This window comes from Scyliorhinus canicula, chromosome 10 (assembly GCF_902713615.1).
Source record: "Scyliorhinus canicula chromosome 10, sScyCan1.1, whole genome shotgun sequence".
Lineage (NCBI taxonomy): Eukaryota > Metazoa > Chordata > Chondrichthyes > Carcharhiniformes > Scyliorhinidae > Scyliorhinus > Scyliorhinus canicula.
This window is the reverse complement of record NC_052155.1, coordinates 182,805,774-182,832,421: the sequence shown is the minus strand read 5'-3', so window position 1 is coordinate 182,832,421 and position 26,648 is coordinate 182,805,774.

Genomic DNA, 26,648 nt, shown 5'->3' with positions numbered 1-26,648 from the left:
TGGTCTACATTAGACAGCTCTTGATTGCTACCCACCACCGTGAACATTTAGAAAGAATCAAAGGCGAGCTCCTAATTAGTTCCTTAAAAGCCTTAATTTGCCCGATCATTGTAGTGTGCGGGTTCGCTGGCCCACCCTGTCTCATCTCTCCTTTAACCCTCACGAGAAAGGTCTGGGTTGCGAAGAGAGGCAGAAGGTCTTCGTGCCTTAAGGATGGCCTGGTGGCACAGTGTTTAGCACTGCTGCCTTACAGTGCCAGGGACCAAGTTCAATTCTGGCCTTGGGTAACTGTCGATGTGGTGTTTGCACTTTCTCCCCGTGTCGGTGTGGGTTTCCCCCAGGTGCTCCGGTTTTCTCCCATTGTCCATAGATGTGCAGGTTAGGTGGGATTACAGGGATAGAGCAGGGGAGTGGGCCAAGTAGGATGCTCTTTCAGAGAGTCGGTGCAGACTCGATGGACTGAATGGCCTCCTTCTGCATTGTAGGAATTCTATTCTCTGCACGACATTGGTGCTCTTTTTTGTTTGACCACCACAGCAGTGCAAAGAATGTTCATTCCCGGGGCTGAGGTTTGGCTGAGACATACTGGAGTTTGGAAGAATCAGAGGTGAAACACATAAGATTCTGAGAGGGCTGGGCAGGGTGGATGCTGAGAGGACCTTTCCCTTCGTGGGGAAATCCAGAACTCGAGGACAAAGTTTCAAAATAAGTGGTCTCCCATTGAAGACTGAGACTAGGAGGAATTTCTTCTCTCAGAGAGTCAGTTGCCTCACTCTCTTCCCCAAAGACCAGTGGAGGCTGGTTCCTTGAATACATTCAAGGCTGAGTTTGATTGTTTTTTGATCTGCAAGAGAAGAAAGGGTTGGGGTTGGTGGTGGTGGTGGCGGGGGCGGGGGAGGGGGTTGGTTGGGGAGGCAGACAGGAATGTAGAGTTGAGTCCGTCCACAACCAGATCTCAATGAATGGCGGGGACAGGCTCGAGGGGCCGAATGGCCGCCTCCTGCTCCTATTTCGCGCAAACTCACGGCCTTGTGACCACAATATTCCTAATCCACTGGACCTTTGCTGCCGCAGTTTTGTATCGTTAGCTGAACTCTAATTAGTTTAATACTTTAGAAGCCGCTCGATTGTCTCCAAGTTTTATTTAAGTGCAACGCTGCAAAAAGGCATTGCCAGTTCCTTCAGGGGTCTAATTGTATAATGGCAGAATGATGTGGTGGCCCCATTTTGTAGTTAAAAGCAAAACTGCCAATATAGAGTATTTTAATTCACATCATATTCCCCTTTCCTCCCAAATTTAAAATCACCAACGTGCCTCAACTGGTAGGAGAATATGAGCATTAGATATTTGATGATTGACACCGATACATTTCAAGGTCAGCTAAGTGCAGTTTTGCTGCTGGTGGCGGTTGCCATGGGAATGATGGCTCGCTACTGCCAGTTAAATGGATAAATATGATTACTCTGTGTAGACATGAGGTTTGATAAGACATTATTTTTCTGAAAAAATTTACGACTTCCAACCTTGGATATTGTCTCCGAATGAAAAGGTATGAATTATGTTTGAGGCAGAACAAGCGTTATTGGCCTCAGACCTTTCAATAATAATTTGACACTTCTCTCGTGGTTTTGCTCGTAGTGAGCTGGAGTTTGTGCTGTTGGTGAGAGAGGTCGGTGCAGCCTCATGGGTACCGTTGTGGTATGGGCATTTGCGCCGCCGCGTTTGGCGCGGTGCCGGACGCGGGCCGCTGGAATCGGTGGGGCCGCCGATTCTCCGCCCCAGAGCCGAAACGGCAGAGTCCCGCCGGCGCCGTTCACCCCTGGTTGCTGCCGGTGGGAACTCTGCGCGTAGGGTCGGGGGGGCGTCCTGTGGGGCAGGGAAAAGCGCTCCTTCACTGGAGGGGTGCCTCCAATGGGGTCTGGCCCACAACCGGGGCCCACCAATTGGTGGGCCGGCCTCTTCCCCCCCCCCCCCCTCCCCTCCCGGGCCTACTTTGCTGCGTGGCCGGCCCCGAACCCCCACGCCATGTTGCGTAGGGGCCGGTGCACTGAAGAAGTACCCCGCGCATGCCGTGGGTTGGCGCGGCCCAACTGCACATGCGCGGGTTGGCGTGGCACCCATTTGGTACCAGGAAGGGAGGCTGGAGCGGCGTGAACTGCTCCAATGCCCTGCTGGCCCCCTGTGGGGACAGAATCGGTTGTTCCTGCGCCTGTTTGGCACCGTCGTGAAATGCGATGGCATTCACCACGGCGCGAACACGGTCTCCATTTTGGAGAATCGCCCCCTTTGTATCCAATAGGGCCCTTCTTTGGAACTAAAGCCTCTTATACAGTCAGACAGTAGAGAAGAGGCCCTTCGACCCATCAAGCCAGCACTGACCCAGAAAAACCACCGAGCGGGATTCTCCGGCCACGCCTGTCCAGCGACCGGAGAATCCCGTCCGAGGTCATCGAACTTCTCCATTGTCCTCGTCTCGTCCGTGGTATTCATGCGGCGGGCGGAGCGCAAGAATCCAGCCTCACAACTCTAATCCACACTCCTCCCACTTGCCCGGAGGCCCATGACCTTGAATGTTATGACATTTCAAGTGTTCATCCAAGTACTTTTTAAAGATTGGGATGTTTTCTGTCTCAATGACCCTCCCAGGCAGCGCATTCCAGATTCCCACTGCCCTCTGGGTGAAAACAATCTTTCCTCAAATTCCCTCTGAACCTCCTGCCTCTTGTGAAATTGCTCCATGGGAGGCGAATAGTATTTCCCTTATCGGCTTGCTGACAAATGGTCACTTTGCCCCTCATTCATGTCTTTCTTAGCTCTGGATGTAACCGAGTCGCCCAGCCTCCCAGCTTCCATCCTCCAAGAGCTTGAGCTTCTGCAGAAACTTTGCAGCCCATAGCCCAACTTGCATCGAGCCCCGTTCATCAATCACCCCTGTGCACGATGACCGTTATTCATGGACTGCGGTGGTTTAAGAGGGCAGCTCACCACCACTGTCTCCAGGGCAATTAGGGGTGGGCAATGAATGCTGGCTTAGCCACAACCCATGAATGAATTACAAAAAGTCACACAACTCCTTGGTGTGAAAATTCTTATTGTTGTTTCCAAATCCCTCCTGATCTCTGTACCTGTACCTCTCGCCCCACGACCCATTGAGATCTCGCTGCCTCTCCACTTCTGGCGTGTGGTGCACCCCCGATTTTAATCAAACCAACACTGGTGGCTATTTTCTCGGTTGCCTGGGCGCTAAGCTCTGGGTCTTCCTCCCTAACCCTCCCCACCTCGCTGAAGTTCTCTCTCCTTAAAATTTGCCTCTTTTAATCAAATGTTTGAGCACCTATCCTAACGTCTCTTTAGGTGGCTCAGCTTCAAATTATATATTGCTCCTGTGAAGCACCTCAGGACATTTTATGAAGTCAAAGACATTAAATAAATACGAGTAGTTGCAAATAAATAAGCATCATGGCCACATCAATAAATCTCTTCATCTAATATTGAGAGACAGTTCTTCTCTATCTGTCTCTATTGAGTGTGGCATTTACTACAAAGGTCAAGAAATACTTTGAACTTTTTTGTTGGCAATCATTGGCAATCAAGTCTGCTCTCGGGCGGGTTTAATGGGGCGTTTCTCGGCCCCTGCAGTGCCAGGAAAAGTCCCATTTTTCAAGGTGATTTTGCTGGTTTTCTGGCCTCAGAGAGTTTCTCCTTGTCGAGGCTGCACAGAGCTGCTCTCGCCAGCAGGAACAACTGGGGCATCATTTTGATCGGCCCTGATCTTGCCCCCCCTCCACCCCCCTCCCCGCTTCAGGTCCCCCCCTCCAGCTTTATTGCCCCCACCTCACCCCCCTACCTTTTCGAGGCCCCTGGGAACCTGCCTCATCGCCTCTCCAATTGGCAAGCTTCCCCCGCCCCCCCACAGACCCTACCCCCAGCAGTGCCAAGGTGCCCAGGTGCCGATGGGGTGCGCCAGGGTACCACCCTGCCCTGTTCCCGACCACCCGGGGGTCTCCAAGCCTGAGAGACCCCCCCCCCCCCCCCCCCGAGGTGCTATTACACCCGGTCCACATTTGTGTGGGCCAGCACTAAACGATGCCCTGACGAGGTTTTGCAGGTGTGGCTGCTGAGTCCCAGGCGCCAGGTGAATCCAGCGTCCGGGGATTTATATATAATTCATCAGGCTCATTTAAATATGCATATCTGGATCTCGCCCAGCGAGGTGGAAATCCAGATGGCGCTGGGTGGGTAGAGTCGGGTCACTCACGATCAGCCCGGCGCCCTGTGCGGGGCCCGATTTGGGGTTCTCGCCCGATTCACCCATTACACCCAGATCCATGCTGGGTGTAACAGGGTGGTTGAATTGTGCCCTTCATTTCTTTACCAAATAACATTTAAACTCGGGGCTAGATTTTACAGGGAGGCGGAACAGAGAGTCAGAAATCCATTGGCTCCCACCCTTGCCACCTTGGCAATTAATGCTGGCATCAGGTGGGAAGGAGACTAATGAGCAGTGCAGAGTGGAGGGGGGGGGGGTTAAGGCAGATATGGGCAGCACGGTAGCATGGTGGTTAGCATAAATGCTTCACAGCTCCAGGGTCCCAGGTTCAGTTCCCGGCTGGGTCACTGTCTGTGCGGAGTCTGCACTTCCTCCCCGTGTGTGCGTGGGTTTCCTCCGGGTGCTCCGGTTTCCTCCCACAGTCCAAAGACGTGCGGGTTAGGTGGATTGGGCATGCTAAATTGCCCGTAGTGTCCTAAAAAGTAAGGTTAAGGGGGGGTTGTTGGGTTACGGGTATAGGGTGGATACGTGGGTTTGAGTCGGGTAATCATGGCTCGGCACAACATCGAGGGCCGAAGGGCCTGTTCTGTGCTGTACTGTTCTATGTTCTATGTTCTAACCTAAAGCCCCCCCCCCCCGGGCCTCTCGCTCTCTCCTTATCCCTAAGGTAACTGCAGAACAGCGAATAAATGAAGTCTAAGAACAGACAAACACTGGCACCATCAGAGACAGGCACTGTTGTGACGTGCAGCTAAGGGCACATTGGCAGACATGTTCTTCCACACATCTGGCACCTACTCATACGTGGAGTGAAACGGTCCCAAACCTTTTCCCATCCAACCCTCCAAAAATGGAGCCGGGGATCGGGTCCGGGGGGGGCTTGCCAATTGGAAGGGCGATGAGGCAGGTTCCCAGTGGCCGTTCCACGGTTAAGGGCAACACGGTAGCATTGTGGATAGCACAATTGCTTCACAGCTCCAGGGTCCCAGGTTCGATTCTTGGGTCACTGTCTGTACGGAGTCTGCACATCCTCCCCGTGTGTGCGTGGGTTTCCTCCGGGTGCTCCGGTTTCCTCCCACAGTCCAAAGATGTGCAGGTTAGGTGGATTGGCCATGCTAAATTGCCCTTAGTGTCCAAAATTGCCCTTAGTGTGGGGTTACTGGGTTATGGGGATAGGGTGGAGGTGTTGACCTTGGGTACGGTGCTCTTTCCAAGAGTCGGTGAAGACTCGATGGGCAGAATGGCCTCCTTCTGCACTGTATATTCTATGATAAAATTGGCTCATTAAGAAGCTCAACAGCTTGTTAACTGACTGGTTATTTCAAATTGGCTGGTGGGGGCGTCAGTGGTGGGGGGAGGGGGGGCACTGTTAATTTTCGGGGCCACTCATCTCCCACAATATCAGAGACTGGCATCATGACATTGAATTGCCAATTTGCAACCTTAAAATCCTGCCCTTCGTACACTTACACCATTCTGTGAAGGAAAATTGAAGAACCGGTGTGTTTTTAACATAAATTGCCAATGTGTTTGAATAATGTTTGCAGCCTTTGAGAAGTTGAAGTTCCCACCAAAGTAATTGTTGCTCTGAAGTTCTGAATAAATTGCTGGGCTGCGGGGAAAGAGCTGGGATTGGAGTTGAGGGGGATAAGGATTGACTTGGAGTGTGATTAATGTGGGGAGTGGGTGCTGGTTAGTGGGACTAACTGGATAAGTGGAGATGAACTGAGTTTTCAATTGCCAGTGGGGGCGGGAGTGGCCACAGGCATGATTTGGAAATCGTGTTCTGGAGGGCAGATGCACATCCCACCACCTTCAGAATGCACAGCGATTTATAGAGTTAGAGCTCGAGGGGGAATCGGGAAACCCATTTGTCTGAAATGCGCAGATGAAAATGAAAATCGCTTATTGTCACGAGTAAGCTTCAATGAAGTTACTGTGAAAAGCCCCTAGTCGCCACATTCCGGCGCCTGTCCGGGGAGGCTGGTACGGATCACTAAGCTCTTTGCGAATGGAAAGTTGGTTCAAGTGGTGTCCAACGGGGCTTAGTGCTGGAACCCCTGCTTTTTGTTTTATACATCAACAATTTGGACTTGAACGTGGGGGGGGGGCACCATTGGGAAATTTGCAGACACCAGAAAAATTGGCCGGGTAGTGGATAGTGTAGAGGGTAGCCGTAGGGCTCGATTCAACTAATGGGGAACATACTGCTGAGGCTGTACATACATCACCCCGTGTTGTACACTGGGGAGGTCCGCTTGCCGGAACGAGTGTAGCGAGAGATCAGGACATCATTTTTCAATGGAGTGGTGATCCCTGAGACCCCCGAAGCAATCCACGTCCTCCCAGCCCAAACACACAATGGGAGGGTCCCCGGACCCCTCTCCACCCAACAACCACGCAGGGCACCGCCCCGGCTTGATCAGGCGGGCGCATAAAATGCAAATCTGGCAGTGCCCATTTCAGCTGGCAATGCAACCTGGGCAACGTAGCAGTGCCAGGCTGGCACCCAGATGGGCCAAACGGTCCCCTTCTGGTGTATCATTTCTGTAGTTGCGCGGTACTAAGATCCAGGAGGAGCTTATTAACGGGCTGGGGGCAGGGCGATAACATAATTTTCCATTTGTATTTTACTGAACCCAAACAGCGAGTGCACAGCTGTCAAGTTCGATGATGCCAGAAGTAAAAGGTTTTACTTAATGCAGAAAAACCTTGGGACCTGGGTGGTTCCTCTGTGCTCCTTTTGTCCCCTATATAGTAGCGGCAGAGCTCATCACAGCTGCCGTCTGCCTTTGCCACTCAAACTTTGCAGGCAGCTCCTGGTGACACTTGGTGCCGTGGTTTTTCTCTATGTGTATTTTTCTATGAATCTGCACTGTTGGATGGCCGTTATATAGTGGGACCATTAATGTAACAAAACAGCTGTTTCACTAACAGCCAAGATTAATCCAAGAGAATTGTAACATCTCTGTTCCCTTTTCAATTGGTTAGGGAAGGCAGGATGATGGAGTGTGTCGGGCAGCGTGGTTCAACACAGGAGATAATGTAAAACCTCCAGGAAGACACCCCATCAGAGTTGGCATCCTTATGCTGGATTCAAGATTTCAGTGGACTGAAACTGTTAATGATCGTACAACACATTTTTTGTACTTACACAACTGTAGTGCGTGAATAGATGTGATGAGCACCTTCGAAATCTAGCAGGACAGGGGCAGCAAGTGTTTGAAAACGTACCATTTCCAAGTCCCCCTCCAGATCCCGTGCCATCTGAAACGGAAGTATATCATCGTTCCTTCATTCTTAAAGTGTTAAAATCTTGCAACTTCTTCCCTTATAGCTCTGTGATGGCCTATTCATCGCACAGACGACAATGGTTCAAGGAGACAACTCATCAGCCCACTCTGGAAGGGGGTCTATGGATCGGGTATAAATGATGTCCTGGCCGACAACATCACATCCCGCCTGTGAATGAACAAAAAAAAGTTATTAATGTTTCCATAACACACAAAAGGAATTAGGTTTACAAATATCAAATCTAAAAAACATACACAATGAATGTCTTTTCTCTAATATTTGCCTCTTAGGGAAGTTGGGACAGTTGAGGAAAGGAACTATCTGAAAATCTCACTGAAGTGAATCATCATCAACAGATTTTGACTCAAGAGGTTAGGGGGTTTCCTCCGGGTGCTCCGGTTTCCTCCCACAGTCCAAAGATGTGCGGGTTAGGTGGATTGGCCATGCTAAATTGCCCGTAGTGTCCTAAAAAGTAAAGTTAAGGGGGAGTTGTTGGGTTACGGGTATAGGGTGGATATGTGAGTTTGAGTAGGGTGATCATTGCTCGGCACAACATCGAGGGCCGAAGGGCCTGTTCTGTGCTGTACTGTTCTAAATCTAAATATTAATGTCGCTCATATTCATACTGGATTGATAAAATAATATACATTCCATAGTTCCCTCACTGCAGAACCATGTGCTAGCCACAACTGGAAAGAAATGAATAATTTTCAAAGATTTGAAACGAAAGAACACCTACAAATTATTCATCAGTGTCCCCAAGGGCTTTGAACGAATTGTAGGATGGATTCCGAAACTTTAATTTTGATTTGTTTTGGTAATTTTAACTGCATCGTGACTTGTGATTACGAAATGGTAACCTTCAACCAACAAAGAAGCTTTGAGAAAAGGGTGGGAGTCCGATGTTGGGAAGAGGCATTTTCTACCCAATGTTTGTTCCGGAGTGTTCTAATGTTTCCTGCTTCATGATTTCTTCTGGTTTTGAAGAGAAGGAATCCGCAGTCCGTGGGCCTGAAGGTGAGAAGTTCAACCAAGGACAATCATTAACTTTATGGGAGGAACTTTCCCAGCCTTGTGGTCACAACATTAGAGGCGGGGTGAGGTGGTGGTAGGGGGGGGGGGGGGGGGGGGGGGGATGTTGGGGAATCGAAATAGCTTGCCAGCTGTTCCCAGATGTTCCGGAATCCTTGCACATTTCCTGGAGGCAGGGGTGAAGCAGTGAACGCCAACATGCCCAACAACGGTTGGCAGAGAGCTGAAATAACTATTGACGTAATTGGTGGGCATTTCAGGGACGCTCTGTAATTTTGCCAGTGGTGGATGGTACCTCATCTTAAGCTGTAACTCGGCCAGGGGAGAGCAGGAGGTCAGAGTGCCAGAGGATCGATCAGTAGCGTTCACCCTGTAGACCCAGACTGAGAATCCTCAGGCCATTCACCGTCAAAGGCATGCCTCTGCAGATCTTACTTAGATTTACAGAAGTAAAATGAAAATCGCTTATTGTCACAAGTAGGCTTCAAATGAAGTTACTGTGAAATTTTCATTTCATTACAGAAGTAGGCAGGGCTCTCGGCAGGGCCGGCTCAAGGCACCGGCAACTCGGGCAGTCGCCCGGGGCGCCATGTGCTAGGGGACGCCAGAGACTCGGGTCCGCGCATGCGCAGTTGGGCCGGTGCCAACCAGCGCATGCGCGGTGGCCGCCCTCCCCCAGGGCTGCCCCCCCGGTCCGCCCCCCCCCGCTCGGTCCGCTCCTCCCCCCGCCCCCCCCCCTTGGGTCCGCCCCCCCCCCCCTTGGGTCCGCCCCCCCCGCGGGTCCCCCCCCGCCCCCCCTTCGGGTCCGCCCCCCCCCTCGGGTCCGCCCGCCCCGCCCCCGGGTCCGCCCCCCCTCGGGTCCGCCCCCCCTCGGGTCCGCCCCCCCCTCGGGTCCGCCCCCCCGCCCCCCCCTCGGGTCCGCCCCCCCCTCGGCCCCCCCCCCCCCCCAAGGGCGCCGAAGTTCAGCTTGCCCGGGGCGCCAGCAACCCTAGGGCCGGCGCTGGCTCTCGGGAAATGAGAGTGGGGAGTATGGTGCCGGATAATTCTTTCAAAGAGTCAGTGCAGGCACAATTAATATGATGGCCTCTTACTCTGCTGTAAGGTTCCGCGGGGTTATCTTGCTGTGAATTGGAAAGATACAAAGATTAAAACATTTTTTTAGAGTACCCAATTATGTTTTATCAAATTAAGGGGCAATTTAGCGTGGCCAATCCACCTACCCTGCTCATCTTTGGGTTGTGGGGGTGAAACCCACGCAAACACGGGGAGAATGTGCAAACTCCTCACGGACCGTGACCCAGAGCCGGGATCGAACCTGGGACCCTGTCACCGTGAGGCAGCGGTGCTAACCATTGCGCCACCGTGCAGCCCGTTCAAATCTGATGGTGACATGGTGCACTATTGAGAGGCCTATGAAGCATGTATTTAAAATGTTAGGTGATTTTATGTTTATATATGATGAGTGAAAGTATGGAATAAAGTTTGCTCTCAAATACATGAAATATTCTAATATTTATTGAAGAGAACGTGTGACTACTTCACTGTGAGCCCATTCAATGGCTAAACTTAGGAACACAGTAACATAGGTAATATGAGCCGGAGTAGGCCATTCAGCCCCTCGAGCCTGCCCTGCCATTCAGCAACATCCTGGCTGGTGTTTTACCTCAGCACCATTTGCCTACACTGTCCCCAAATATCTTGACGTCTTTACTAGTGTTATACCTTTGCGTTTGCCGTAAAGAGAAAAGGAATGGCGGTGCCCACAATCTGGATTCTTACAAGCTCGATGAGAGATTTTATTAGGGGTGTTGCCCATACAAACCAAGATGCAGAACTGAAGCCTGGGCAAACATTCTCTGCTGACACCACTACGGATCACTTAATGCTTCACCCGCAGCGATGTATTCTATCATACATAACAGCCCACCCCCTTTACTTCTTTAGTACAGTGACAACTGCTTAACATTTTTACAACACACCCACTGATGCATTATCTCTATACACATATATATATAACTCAATAAGTCTCTCAGGTGGACGTCTATTCCTTTTAGGTTGTATTCGATGTTCTGTGCAGGTTCAGACCTGTACAGCCCACTATAGGTCTCAGATGTATTATTAATGCGCTCCAGCATCATCACTAATACGCCGCCCTCCTCTCTCACTTGAACTATTTCCGCCGCTGCAGTTTGTCGCCTCAGTTGATACGCTAGCAGGCGGATGACCTTCGCCCCATACTCATACCGAACCCCCCACGCTCTCCGAAGCTGGTCCACTGCCATCCCTGTCGTCAACAAATACAATTCCCCCTGTAGCTTCTTCCACTCCGCCAAGTGTCCCCTGGTCGGGGCCCGAGAGTATCACCTATCCATCTCCAAAATAGCATCCACCAATCACTGCCTCTCCGACCTCTCCACCTTATCCCTATAGACCTTGGGCGCGATTCTCCCAAACAGGGAGAAATCGTAAGGCTGGCGTCAAAAACGGGCGGGTTTGACGCCAGCCTCCCCCCCCCCCCCGACCGGGAACCGATTCTGGTCCCCGGTCGGGGCTAGCATGCCGCGGCCGTGAACTCCGGCATCGCGGGCTTAACGAATTTCGTTAAGCCCGCTTGCCAGAGTTTGCGACGGCTGACGTATCACATGACGTCATCGCGCATTTGCGTGAAACCCTCAGCCGCCCCGCGAATTGATACAGAGAGGCGGCGGAAGGACAAAGAGTGCGCGGGAATCGGACCCGCTGCCCGCGATCGGTGGGCACCGATCGCGGGCCCATGGCACCCTTGGCACGGCCGTGGTACTGCCGTGCCAATCGGTGCCATGGTTGCCAAGATCCGAACTTTACGGCCGTTTTTACGAACGGCCAGACCAGGGGCGCAATTCTCCGCACTCACGACGGTGCGGAGAATAGCGGGGGTCGTAAATTTTTACGGCCACGCTAGTCTGATGCCCTCCCGCTATTCTCCCCCCCCCCCCACGCCCGACTCCCGACACGAATCGCCGGCGCCGTTTTTTTACGGCGAGCAGCGATTCTCAGCTGGCCGATGGGCCAAAGTCCAAGCCCTCTACGGCCGTTTTTACGAACGGCAAACATACCTGGTCTGGCCGTTCGTAAAAACGGCCGTAAAGTTCGGATCTTGGGAACCATGGCACCGATTGGCACGGCAGTGCCCACCGATCGCGGGCAGCGGGTCCGATTCCCGCGCACTCTTTGTCCTTCCGCCGCCCCGCTGTATCAATTCGTGGGGGCGGCTGAGGGGCATCCCGGCCTGCGCATGCGCGGGTTTCGCGCAAATGCACGATGACGTCACCCGCGCATGCGCGGGTTGGAGTCTTCCAATCCGCGCATGCGCGGCTGACGTCATATGACACGTCAGCCGTCACAAACTCTGGCAAGCGGGCTTAACGAAATTCTTTAAGCCCGCGATGCCGGAGTTCACGGCCGCAGCATGGTAGCCCCGACCGGGGACCAGAATCGGTTCCCGGTCGGGGGGGGGGGGGAGCCTGGCGTCAAACCCGCCCGTTTTTGACGCCAGCCTTACGATTTCTCCCTGTTTGGGAGAATCGCGCCCCAGGTGTGTTTGCCGTTCGTAAAAACGGACGTAAAGGGCTTGGACTTCGGCCCATTGGCCAGCTGAGAATTGCTGCTCGCCGTAAAAAAACGGCGGCGGCGATTCGTGTCGGGAGTCGGGCGTGGGGGGGGGGAGAATAGCGGGAGGGCGTCAGATTAGCGTGGCCGTAAAAATTTACCACCCCCGCTATTCTCCGCACCGTCGTGAGTGCGGAGAATTGCGCCCCTTGTACCTCTCCCCGCGCCACCGCCTTCAACACCTCCCAAAACGTGGTGGGCAAGACCTTCCCCTTCTGATTAAACTCTGTTGATTCCTTAATCACCAAAGCCATCTGTCTGCAAAACATTTAATCCCCCAGTAGCGCCGGGTCCATCCTCTGCAGGGCTCCTTGTGACTGGCCCACACCTAATCTCACATCCATAAAATGCAGCATGTGTTCCGAAACTACAATCGCCCCATATTCTGCCCCCACTATCCCAGGGAGAATTGATTGCCCACCACAAAAAGGTTCATGCGGGAGTACCCCCGATTCACATGGGAGAAGTAGGAACCTCCCTCCTGCTGGGTGTCGAAACTGCCAGGGATCCAACACCCCCCTGCCCCCCCGCCATTGGGGTATAAACCCCCCTAGTTCCTTCGCCATCCCTGACCTAACCAGTGTCCTTGGGTTTGAACGGTCCAACCGATGTTCCATCACACAATTAAAATCGCAACACATTATTAATTTATGCAAGTCTAGATCCGGGATGTCTGCTTAACAAATTTCCCGTCACACCAATTAGGCGTATAAATATTTATTCACACTATTGAAGCTCCCTCCAATATCCCACTGACCATCACAAACTGACCCACTGGGTCCCGCACCTCCTCAGCCAGCGCAAGTGTCACCCTCTCGACTTGGAGTCAAATCCCGAATGGAATATCTGATCCACCCATCCGTTGCACAACCTCATCTGGTCCTTATTCTGTTCATGTGTCTGCTGAAGGAACACCACCTCCCTCTTCAAACTTTTCAAATGCACAAATACCCTAGAAAGCTTCAGTGGTCCATTCAACCCCCATACATTCCAAGTCACTATTCTCACCGGGGTTTTCGGACCCCTCCCCCACTCCCCTATTTAAATCACAAATCCCAATCACAAAACCATCTCTGCCGCCTTTTTCTTTTCTTGTCCGAGCCCACCCGAAATGGGCACTCACTCCCCTCTGCCCCGCCATCACCCAGTAAACTACCCGGCCCACCTGTGTCATCGGCACCCCCCTTCCCCACCGCCTTGCAATACAGTGTCCTGGTCAATATTTATCCCTCAGGGGGGGTTGTTGGGTTACGGGTATAGGGTGGATACGTGGGTTTGAGTAGGGTGATCATGGCTCGGCACAACATCGAGGGCCGAAGGGCCTGTTCTGTGCTGTACTGTTCTATGTTCTATGTTCTATGTTCAACTTCACAAAAACTGGCCATCTGGTCATTGCCCCATTGCTGTTTGTGGGAGATTGCTGTGCACTAATTGGCTGACACACAGCAGTGACTAACCACCTCAGAGGCACGTCATTGGCTGTCAAGTTCGTTGGGACATCCTGGGTGGGATTCTCCCTCCCGCCAAATTTGTTTTCCGGTGTGGGGCACCCCAGCCGGCAGTGGGACCTACCGTTCCGGCAGCCGGCCAATGGGGAAAACTTGCGGGCGTGAGTGCGCTGCCGGCGAAACGGAGGATCCCGTCGATGGAGAATCCCTGTCTTAAAAGGAGACTATTGAAATGAAAGACTATCATTTATGTCTCTTGCACAGGGAGCAACATCGCAGTGGTATGTTTTTATTTATGAAAAAACATAATTATGTTTCCTGCAATTTTCAAACGTTAATGCAAGTCCAAAGTTTTATCCTCCATCAAATGACACTGGGCAGCACGGTAGCACAGTGGTTAGCACTGTTGCCTCACAGCGCCAGGGTCCCAGGTTCGATTCCAGGCTTGGCTCACTGTCTGTGCGGAGGCTGCACTTTCTCCCTGTGTCTGCGTGGGGTTCCTCCGGGTGCTCCGGTTTCCTCCCGCAAGTCTCGAAAGAAGTGCTGTTAGGTGAATTGGACATTCTGAATTCTCCCTCTGTGTACCCGAACAGGCGCCGGAATGTGGCGACTAGGGGATTTTCACAGTAACTTCATTGCAGTGTTAATGTCAGCCTACTTGTGGCAATAAAGATCATTATTATTCAGCTTGTGGAGCCACACATTTAACATGTACAAGGACAAGTTTGGACCAATCACGCCAACATGATATATCTGTTTATGTACATTGCCATTGCATCCATGTGGATATAAACAATATCAATTGCATTGAAAACATTCAGCTCAGAAAGTTATCTTGCTTCAGAAGCTGGATAATTATGCTTTGGAGTCGAAGATTTCCCTTGTCCATTTCATCCGTTTACAAAGTAGATAATTGAACCCAGGGTGTAGTTCAGGTGAGGCCATCGCCTACACTGGTCCATCAACAGGGCTCATTTTCCAAGAAGTTGCTGCTTTGTTAGGTACATTGTGGCTCCCGTGGCTTATGCCAATTGAACCTATGATGTTTGTTTTGACTTTAATATATTGGCTTAAAAAGTGATGAGTTTTACTCCCATGAGACACACATCTTTAACCTGGAAAGGGTAGGTGGAAGGATCTTGTCTGATTTGTGTATACAATGCGTCACCACAGAACTCCTGGACCTTTAATGAATAGACTTTCCATAAACCTGCATCTTGACTCATCAACCAGAAAAGCCATAAATGTTTAATGGCAGAGAAGAAGGCCCATCTCGTCGATGTTGGAGCAACCCGAAACAAATTCCAGTAACTTGCTTTTTCCTTGCATTTTCCTCCCCTCTAAACATTAACCTGTTATTGTCCGATACGAATGCAATGGCCTCTGTCTCATCCATTCTCTTCGGTGAAACATTCTATGTTCCGCCCTGTGTTACGATGTTTCTCCTACTCTCCCGCCTCACTCTTTCACTGACAATTGTTATTTCAATCAAACTCGCCCCACCAAAACCCTTGGCAATGCTTTTTAAAGCTCCTTTTGACCTTCTTTCCAGTGTCTTTTCGCAGCTCCAGTTCCCACCCCTACGACACTATAGACGTTCCACACTTGTCATGACTTTGCAGTCTTCCAAACTGAAATTCCTGAAACTTCCCACAAGCACATTTACTTGGTCTAATTAATGTGTTGCATAGGTTCACTGCTACTCCATTACTCTTGTACTGTTCCGCTGCAGAATTCTCACAAGGGGTTCCCCCTTAGATCTGCAGAATCCTTAGAGAAACAGCCAATCATTTCTCTGTCGTTTGCACCGCATGTCTGCCGAGCGTACATCAGGAGAACAGGAAAATCCGGATGGAAATTCTATCCTCGTCTTTATTCATAAAATTTGTCATTCTGGCTCCTACACTTGCAAAGAATGACCTATTTGAACTCCGAATGTTCTTCCGCTCAAGCCTGAACATGCTAAACTGGCCACTCATCTGCTCATTCCATTAGCCTAAATTTGGGCAGCATGGGCCAACGTATCGTCCACCAGGTGTTTGAGCGCTCCCATCATCTCCTTCCCATGCCGCTCAAAATGCTTGGCAAACTGCTGCTCAAACTCCACCTCCATCACCGCGGCCAGTGTGTCCACCGTAATGGGTGCAGCCCCATCCGGCGAGCTTGCTCCCGCCATCTTTCCTCCCGCCATTTTTCTTCCCGCCATTTTTCCTCCCACAGAACTCCGCACCGAACCCGGGCCCACAGGTGGACTAGCGCTCGTTCCTTTTCATGCCGCATTCTTTCATTGGGATTTCGACATCCTATAATTCCCATGACTTTATATATTTTTAAATAAATTTAGAGTACCCAATAATTTTTTCCAATTAAGGGGCAATTTAGCGTAGCCAATCCACTTATCCTGCACATCTTTGGGTTGTGGGGGTGAAACCCACGCAGACACGGGGAGAATGTGCAAACTCCTCATGGACAGTGACCCAGGGCCGGGATTCGAACCCGGGTCCTCAGCGCCGTAGGCAGCAATGCTAACCACTGTGCCACCGTGCCGCCCCTCCCATGACTTTATTGAAGACCGCTCACATAATAGTTTCCTCAAATCTGGGAGAAAAACAAGAGCTCTGGGTTGGTGGAGGTGGGGGGGTGGGGGGGGGGGGGGGGGGGGGGGGGCACCCAACCTGCGACCTCCACCTCCATGTCACCATCGGAAGTCCAACGTTCATTTACTTTTGATGATGGACAGAGGGTGCAACCCTGCTCGTGACATTTCCTCTGTAACCACATCTCATGAGTCACCTTAACGAACAACCTTTGACAATCTGGCTGTGTACCCTGCATTGTTCTTTATCTATCTCATCAATCCAATCTTCAAAACGTACGAAACCTGACAAACATGGCTTGCTTTTGATAAACCATTGCTGGCTCGCCTCATTTAACTTACCGAATTCTAAATGTTTGCTAACTTTATCTCAAATTATGGATTCTAACTTGAAGCAAGTAGTGAGGCGCTGCGAGCGGGGGGGGGGGGGGGGGGGGGGGGGGAAGAGTCCAGCACCGTTTATTTACTTGAGGAAGATGTAAAAGCTTGCCACTGTCTTCTTCTTTTAATAGCCCAGGGTCTGTTTCATCAGGGCCAGATGATTTATCCATCTTAATTTCTGCAAATGTTTGTCAGTCCCCTTTCTTCAATCTTTCAATTGTTCCATATATTTCTGTTTTATACCTTAGTTCTCACATCCATCATAATTTTCAAACACTTATTTAATGTTCTTGTTGTACCTTCATTCTTCACAATTAGACTCCCTCCTTCTCCTCATTTTCAAATAAAAAAGGATGTGTTTGCTGCCTATAATAATAATCTTTGTTATGACAAATAGGCTTTCATTTAAAATTTTTTTTAGAGTACCCAATTCATTTTTTCCAATTAAGGGGCAATTGTGCGTGGCCAATCCACCTACCCTGCACATCTTTCGGTTGTGGGGGCAAAACCCATGCAAATATGGGGAGAATGTGCAAACTCCACACGGACAGTGACCCAGAGCGCCGTGAGGCAGCAGGGTTAACCCACTGGGCCACCGTGCTGCCCTACAAGTAGGCTGACATTAACACTGCAATGAAGTTACTGTGAAAAGCCCCTAGTTGTCATATTCCGGTGCCTGTTCGAGTACAGAGAAGGAGAATTCAAAATGTCCAATTCACCTAACAAGCACGTCTTTTGGGACTGGGGGAGGAAACCGGAGCACCCGGAAGAAGGCCACGCAGACACAGGGAGAACGTGCAGACTCCACACAGACAGTGACCCAAGCTGGAAAACAAACCCGCGTCCTGGGCGTTATCTGATTTTGATCGATCTTTTAATATTTTTATGAAATCTAAACGACTGAGGGGCCTGGTACAAGGCAGGTTTGTAGATTGGATTGCAGATCCGTCATTATCCCATTGAATGACAGAACAGGCTTGTGGGGTTAAATGGTCTCCTTCTGTTCCGACATTCAGCTGATGGGACAGGCTTCACAGAACCATCAATATTCAATGTTCGTATAAACTTGCGAATTTGGTTTGCAAACTCTGAATGTCATTGGAACCTCTCGATACAATTATTGCCACATAATCCTGTGCTGTACATTCTGTCCCTGCGACACTCCAATAGGTCGGCAGCAAACCCACAGCCCTGCTCAACTCTCAGAAGGGTTTTCAACTTGCTTGCCCCCTGAAAAAGAAATGCTGAGCCTCAGTCATTCGCTGGTACTCCGATCAATTAAGCCCCATTTTATTCATATCTAATTTAAGGATCCAGATGGCTCTTTACATTTAAAATATTTTTGTGATCCTTTGTGCGGTGCTGATTCAATACCAGTCTGGGAACAAACAAAGACTGTGCACAAGACTGATGCACCATGTAGCAATGCAAGCTTTAATTTTAAAATGTTAATTTTAATCGATTACAAATAAAAAATGCATTGATGTGAATGGCTGGCTGGATCCAACATTTGTAAAGGCCCTGTCCTACCGAGATAAAAAAAAGACAAAATATACTGTTTCATTTTTTGGGATATGTATACATGTCGCACATGGTAAGCCAGGTGTAAAGCGATATCAATTGTAGTCGCACATGCCAGTGTGAGCTCACTTGGCAGAACTTTGACCTGAATTCGAAGTTGAGTAGGCACGGCATTAGCTTGCACATGCACGCTGACAACGCACCGCCCCACCCCACCCCACTGTCCCCCAGCACTGAGCACTGCTCCGTTGGCAATTCCCCCTGGCACAGACTGAGCACTGCTCCAGCACTGCCCTGTGGCACTGCCGTGGCACTGACACTACCCGGGCGTGACCCTCTCCCCATTCCCACTCTCTCCCACCCCCCCACCCGAAAAGATCAGGAGTGGAAAATCCTTGCCATTGATTTCAGATGCAAGATGGCGCCGGAACGAGGCGACTCTCTGCAAGCTCTCCCCAACAGATCCACAGGCAGCACGGTAGCATTGTGGACAGCACAATTGCTTCACAGCTCCAGGGTCCCAGGTTCGATTCCGGCTTGGGTCACTGTCTGTGTGGAGTCTGCACATCCTCCCCGTGTGTGCGTGTGTTTCCCCCGGGTGCTCCGGTTTCCTCCCACAGTCCAAAGATGTGCGGGTTAGGTGGATTGGCCATGCTAAATTGCCCTTAGTGTTGGGTTGGGTTATGGGGATAGGGTGGAGGTGTTGACCTTGGGTAGGGCGTAGGGTGCTCTTTCCAAGAGCCAGTGCAGACTCAATGGGCCGATTGGCCTCCTTCTGCACTGTAAGTTCTATGATGATCTATGATGATCCACTTTTAACTTAACTTATACTCCCTATTATGTATTCTCATGTATTTTCTTGAATTTTGTTTAATTCCCTTTTCTTCCATGTACTGAATGATCTGTTGAACTGCTTGCAGAAAAATACTTTTCATTGTACCTCGGTACAGGTGACAATAAACAAATCCAATCCAATCCAGTCTCCGCTCCGCACTCTATTCCCCAGCTACCCACACCATCGCTCTCTCATGGAAACAGTCTGAGATTCAGCCAATCTGTTTGCAGCCTGTTTGTCACATTTGATCCTTAAATGAACTTCTGCCTCAGATTCACACCATCGTGACACAGTCTGACAACACCCCTGTCTTCGCCTATCTGCTGCTGAAACCTTCATTCATGCCTTTGTTACTTCTGGACTCGACTATTCCAATGTGCTCCTGCCTGCTCTCCCACGTTCTATCTTCTGTAAACTTGAGGCCATCCAAAACTTCACTGAAAGTATCTCCACTCACAGCAATTTAACTCTCTTCATTTCCAGGTTTTCTCTCCCCGATCTGTCATCCGCTCGCCAGCCTAAAATGGAGGCTGGGCTAGAAATGGCCCTTACGTGGTCATTAAGAGGCCAGTTAAGGTGCCTTAATCGGGGCAAGAGGCGGGTTTCCTGCCCACCCCAGCTTAAAATGGCTGCCAGGCCAGGGGGGGCGGGAACCCGGAGGGAATCCTGCTGTGCAATTATATGCTACCCCCTTGCCCCACCCCTCCCCGCCACATCTCAGAGCCTGCTTGAAGTGGAGGGGGGTTAATGGAGGGGTGGGGGGGGGCAAGTGTAAAATTATGGACTTTGATTTGAAAAGGATAGAAAGTCAGTCTCAGTGAAAAATGAGCTATGGCATGTTTGGTACTTTCTCCGAAGACCAATTTCACCCCCTCTACCGCTCCACCATTCATTAAGATCCGGATGATTCTCCCAACTCATTGTCAGCAAACCTGAACTCCTAATATTCAAGACTCAACGGCACCAATGTGCTTCTGCCGTCGATAGCTTCAACAAGCGAGGCAGCTGAGGGTGCATCCTCTTAATAAACCCTGCCTACAGATTCCTGTTTCACCTCCCAAACATTGCTGAGGCCACCTGGTGGAATAGTGCCTGTTTCGACCCTACCTCAAACTCCTGGATTGGTCTCTATCACTTACACAATTGTACAATTTACAGTGCAGAAGGAGGCCATTCGGCCCATCGAGTCTGCACGGCTCTTGGAAAGAGCACCCTACCCAAGGTCAACACCTCTACCCTATCCCCATAACCCAGTAACCCCACCCAACAGTAAGGGCAATTTTGGACACTAAGGGCAATTTATCATGGCCATTCCACCTAACCTGCACATCTTTGGACTGTGGGAGGAAACCGGAGCACCCGGAGGAAACCCACGCACACACGGGGAGGATGTGCAGACTCCGCACAGACAGTGACCCAGCCGGGAATCGAAGCTGGGACCCTGGAGCTGTGAAGCAATTGTGCTATTCACAATGCTACCGTGCTGCCCAAAACTTCTACCAATAACTTCTCATTTGCTTTCCCCACTGGGTCTCCGTACCTCTACCCTTCCTCAAACCAGAATCTTTCAGCCTGAATCCTCTCTTCATCAGCTCTTACACACCCATCTAAATGTAGGCTTTGTTCTCCCCCACCCGCTCCCTGTATCCCACTTTTGGGTTTGGGTTGGTTATTTTAACATTGCTCATGTGCTTCCGCAATTCTCCATCCACCCATTCTGATGGGACTGCCAAAGATGGAGAATCAACCGCCTCAAAATCATCATCTTCATGCCCATATCCTCTGATGGCCTTGCCCAACCCTCGTTTGGAGAGAGTAGTACAGACATACATCCCAACCTGGACACTGCTTCTTCTCTGGCATTGAAGTATTGCCCGCTGCTCCTCAATGAAACAATTGTTCATCATCATATCCCTGCCTTCTTGAACAGCTGAACTAAAATGCCTTTCCCTTGCTACCTTCCGTCAAGAACCTCCTAAGCCAAGTTCTTGTGCTACTTAATTTAGCAGAGCAACCCTAAAATATGCATAAGCAGGGCATGCAACCAGCAGTGTTATGTGGGACTGACTATTCAATGCATTGGCACAAGCACAAAATTCAGGCTGGCACCCCCCCAGTGCCAGTACAGTGGGAGTGCTGTACTGTCAGAGATGCAGTTTTTGTTTAAGAGGGGGAGTTAAGCCCCTCTCGGGTGGGTGTGAAAGATCGCACGGCTCCACTCAAAGAACAGCAGTGGGATTGCCGCTGTCCACAGCAACATAGGGGCGGCAGGAGGAAGTTTAGCCTCTGAGCCAGTCCTTCCATTCAATGAAATCATGGCTGTTGATCTATCGGCACCAGAAACTGGGTGGCACAGTTGCACAGTGGGTAGCACTGTTGCTTCACAGCTCTAGAGTCCCAGGTTCGCTTCCCGGCAGGGGTCACTGGCTGTGTGGAGTCTGTACCTTCTCCCCGTGTCTGCGTGGGTTTCCTCCGGATGCTCCGGTTTCCTCCCACAAGTCCCGAAAGACGTGCTGTTAGGTGAATTGGACATTCTGAATTCTCCCTCTGGGCGAAATTCTCCAAGAGGCCCGACGCCGTCGTGAAACCCGGAGAGGTCTCTCCCGGCCCCCTATTCTACCCTCCCCGGGGGGGGGGGGGGATAGGAGGGCCGTGCCGGGAAACTCGGCCGCGGGACCTTGTCGCTGGAGTCAAGGCCCGGCGCGCCGAAAATGACGCGGCTGACGCGCCTAATGACGTCAGCCGCGCATACGCAGGTTGGCCGGCACGGCAAGACGTGGCGGCTTGATCTTGCGGGGCGGCGGAGGGGAAATAGTGCGTCCGATTGAGACGCCGGCCCGACGATCGGTGGGCACCGATCGCGGGCCTTTCCCCTCCCGAACACAGTCGTGGTGCTTATTCCCTTCTAGGCGCACCACAAGCGGCAAACGGGCATCTCACGCCGTTTTCACAACGGCAGCGACCAGGTGTGGTTGCCGCCGTTGTGAAACGGTCGCGAATGGCAGGCCGCTCAGCCCATCGGGGTCGCAAATCGCGACACACCACTTTGGGGGGGGTTAGGAGAATCGCGGGTGGTGCGAGAGCGGACCTCCCGCGATTCTCCCACCCATCGTGAGGAGCGGAGAATTCCTCCCTCTGTGTACCCGAACAGGAGCAGAATGTGGCGACGAGGAGATTTTCACAGTAACTTCATTACAGTAATGTAAGCCTACTTGTGACAATAAAGATTATTTTAAAAAGCTGCTTGTTCATCCCTGCACTCGAAGGCTTACAGGAAGGTCTGAAAGTGTCCAGACAAATCAGTGAACAGGTAGATTATGCATTCAAAACGGGATGGTTGATAAGCTTGCTTCACAATTTACTGTGCATTAATAACTTGATAAGAAATGATAGACATTTTAACCATGCCCCTGTGGAATTTATTTGGGTGAATAGTTTGCTTTTGGCATTTCAGGTATTTGAATAATTCTGCTTATTTACTTGGAACTTCAGAAGAAGTTATTGACACATCATTAATGCTGTATTGAATATTTAATCGGATAATAACGGCAACTCACTATCAAATAGAACCTTCCACGTTTTCAAATGGCCCAAGGCACTTCACAGATATCAGAACAGACTGAACAGTGGGCGGGAGAGTTAACAACTGAGTCACGATTGACATTTGCAAGAGAAGATTCAATGAATGTACATTTTCTAATGGCAAGGAGTGATGGTTTGAGAGTGATGAAAAGATAAGAGTCGTGTGTCTTCAGTATGCATGGAGAAGCAGATTCTATACTTCAAAGTCGAGGTTGTCACTCCTCTGTGTAACATTGAGAGAGTGCTACACTGTCTGAGTTGCCATCTTTCAGATCGGACCCTGTCTCGGGCGGACACACTATTCTGAAGACGAACGAGGGAGTTATTCCTTGTATGCTGGGCAAGAACTATCACCCAACTAACTTCACTAAAACATATGATTTGGTCATTATCACCATTGAGGTTGATGGGAGCTTGCTGTGTGCAAATTGGTCATTGGGCATTTCCTACATTACAGCCGTGACTGTTACGCCACACTGGGCAAATGCATGGTCAATTCCAGCCCCACGTGCCCCGAAGTCACAACACAAGTGAATTAACCAATAATTCTCATAAGAATTCCTGAAGTCTTTGGCACTTGGCTTCCCAATAATTACAGTCACCAGGGGCGAAATTCTCCGACCCCCCGCAGGGTCGGAGAATCGCCTGGGGACGGCGTAAATCCCGCCCCCGCCGTGGCCGGAATTCTCCGCCACCTGGGAATCGGCGGGAGCGGGAATCACGCCCCGCCGATCGGCGTGCCCTCCGCCCGCGATGGGCCGAAGTCCCGCCGCTGAGAGGCCAATCCTGCTGCCGTTGTTTCAACCACCTCTCGTGGTGGCGGGATGGCGGCGCGAGCGGGCCCCCGGGGCCCTGGGGGGGGCACGGGGCGATTGGACCCTGGGGGTTGCTCCCACGGTGGCCAGGCCCGCGATCGGGGCCCACCGATTTGTGGGCGGGCCAGTGCCGTGGGGGCACTCTTTTTCTTCCGCCGCCGCCACGGCCTCCACCATGGCGGAGGCAGAAGAGAACCCCCCTGCCGCTGACGCACCGGCGCATGTGCTAACCGATGAAGGCCTTTCGGTCAGCCCCGGCGCCGGGCGGCGGGCGCCAAAGGCCGTTGGCGCGGTTTTGCCGGCAGTCCGCGTGACGCCAACCACTCCGGCGCGGGCCTAGCCCCCAGAGAATTCCGCACCTTTGGGGAGGCCCGACGCCGGAGTAGTTGGCGCCACTCCGCTACGCCGGGACCCCCCGCCCCGCCGGGTAGGGGAGAATCCCGGCCCAGGTGTGTAAGTTGAAACACAATTACTGTTTATTTATAACAAGAACTAGCATTAAATATACAGTAAATAAAAATGGATAACAACAAGCTGATAACTGTTACTCCTTTAACTGTCCCACCCTCTACCCACACACACACAAGACAGAAAAACACAGCGGGGTGAAAAGGGGGATAAAAATAATAAGGATGAAGGTCAAAAGATAAGGGGCGCGATTCTCCGTAAATCCGGCGTGCCTTGAAGGCTGGCGTGAAACTGGCCGTGTTTCATGCCAGCCTCGGAGCTCCGTCCCAGGACCCGATTCTCCCCCCCGGGCAGGGCTAGTATCGGGGCCGGGGGAATCACGGCGACGTGGAGTTAGCGAACGTCGCTAACTCAGCCCGCCAAGAGTCACGGCGGCTGACGCGTACGATGACATCGGCCGCGCATGCGCGGATGACGTCATCACGCAGACGTGTCAAACCCGCGCATTCGCGGGCCGTCATGCCCCTCAGCCGTCCCGCGGACTGATCCTGCAGGGCGGCAGAAGAACAAATAGTGCGCTGGTATCGGACCCACTGCCCGCGATCGGTGCCCACCGATCGCAGGCCCATGCCACCCTTGGCACGGCCGTGGTGCAGCCATGCCAATCGGTGCCATGGTTGTCCAGGACGGGCACTTTGCGGCCGTTTTCACGAACGCTGAAAGCAGGTGTGATCGCGGCCGTGAAAACGGCCGTAAACTCCGCGGTATTCAGCCCATCGGCCTGCGGAGAATCGCTGTTCGCTGTAAAAAACGGCGAGCAGCGATTTGTGTCAAATGGCGGCCTGAGGGGGGGGGGGGGGGGAGGGGGGGGGGGGAGAATAGCGGGAGGCCGTGAAAATTGTCGGGTAGGCCCTCCCGCTATTCTCCGACCCGTCGTGGGCAGCGGAGAATCGCGCCCAAGAGCCTTTGTTTGAAATGGTGGTTCTTTAGCACACTTTCCTCACAGCATTCCGGTTGATCAAAGCCTCTCGTTTACACCTGGTAATGGTCTTCCTTGCAGGGAGATTCATTTAGGGTCCCCACAGGCTACAAAATGCAGCACTCACAGGCAGCAGGCTTTCTGTTTTTAAAATTAACCGTCAATTTAGCGTGGCCAATCCACCTACTCTGCACATCTTTGGGTTGTGGGGGTGGGACCCACGCAGACACAGGGAGAATGTGGAAATTCCACACTGACAATGACCCGGGGCTGGGATCGAACCCGGGTCCTTGGTGCTGTGAGGCAGCAGTGCTAGCCACTGCGCCACCATGCTGCCCCAGCAAAGTGAAGGAAAGTGGAAATAAGGGCATAAACAGGAACCAATAGGAAGTGTCCTTACATGACACCAATTGCTTAATTAGCTGTAAAGCACTTTGGCAAATGCTGAGGTTGCAGAGATTCGCCCACGCTCAATGTACTGCCGGTTACCATTGAAAAGAAACCGAACTGGGCCAGCTATAGGAGGGTGAGGTAGGGACGCATGGGGTTGTCACTGGACTAGTAACCCAGAGACCTAGGGCAATGCTCTGGGGATCTGGGTTCAAATCCCACCCTAGCAAATAGTGAAATTTGAATTAAATAAAAATCTGGAACCATTGTTGATTTTTGTAAAAACCCATCCTTTTGGGAAGGTGCTTGGTTGAGTCCTCAGCATGCATGGAGAAGCTGATGCTATACTGCAAAGCCGAGGACTGAGATCTTTGCCCTTTATCCTTCCTGCTCGGTATGATTTGACTAACGGAGTGGTTACCCCCCCCCCCCCACCCTTGATTCCCGTTAATTCCAGTTTTGCTTGGGGCTCCTTGATTCTTGGGTCACTCCCACCTCATCTCATGAATTCAGCTCTTTACTGCACATTTGGACCAAGGCTGTCATGATTTCCCCTCCTACATCACTGTGGCATTTGTGCAGTTCTTACATACACACGCTAGTAATTGATGGAAGCCCACCCAAATTCTCGAGTCCACATGGCTGAAAAGAAAAGCCAGACCATAACCCACCGTGCTGTTCCAGATCTCCAAGCTGATTATAGATTTGAAGGGCAGGTCCATCGTTCTTTTTTGCAAAAAGAACAATTACAGTTTGACAATTTAAAATTAATTCCCTTTGTCAAAGCAAGCTCAGTTTGGGCCTATTCCTGTCCTGTCACGTCTATGTAATTGCACCGAGTCTTGGGGAGGTGAGTTGTTTGGAGGTTGGTGGGAATCTCCTGATGTCTGATCTTCACCTCTGCATGTTGGAAAGGAGAGGGGCAAAGCGGTTCAGAGTACTTAGGGACGAGGCACTTGGTGGCATGGCCCCCATTGTTGGAGTGAAGGAAATCGGGGATGTGCAAGAGGCCGGAATTGGAGGATCATAGAGATCTCGGAGGGTTGTAGGGCAGGAGGAGGTCACAGAGATAGGGAACTGAGATGTCATGTACCAGTGTAGGGTTACACATGTTAAAAGGCACGTCTTTGCTACTGGCCTTTCAACTGGATGAATAGGCAAGGCATTCATGTTGCTGCCCTGTACAGATAGGCCATACTTCTTTGCCCGCTGAGGACCAGAGAATATAGGTGAATACCCTGAATTCAACATATTTAATGGGCGGCACGGCAGCGCAGTGGTTAGCTTGGTTGCTTCACAGCACCTGGGTCCCAGGTTCGATTCCCGGCTTGGGTCACTGTCTGCGCGGAGTCTGCACGTTCTCCCCGTGTCTGCGTGGGTTTCCTCCGGGTGCTCCGGTTTCCTCCCACAAGTCCCAAAAGACGTTAGGTGAATTGGACATTCTGAAT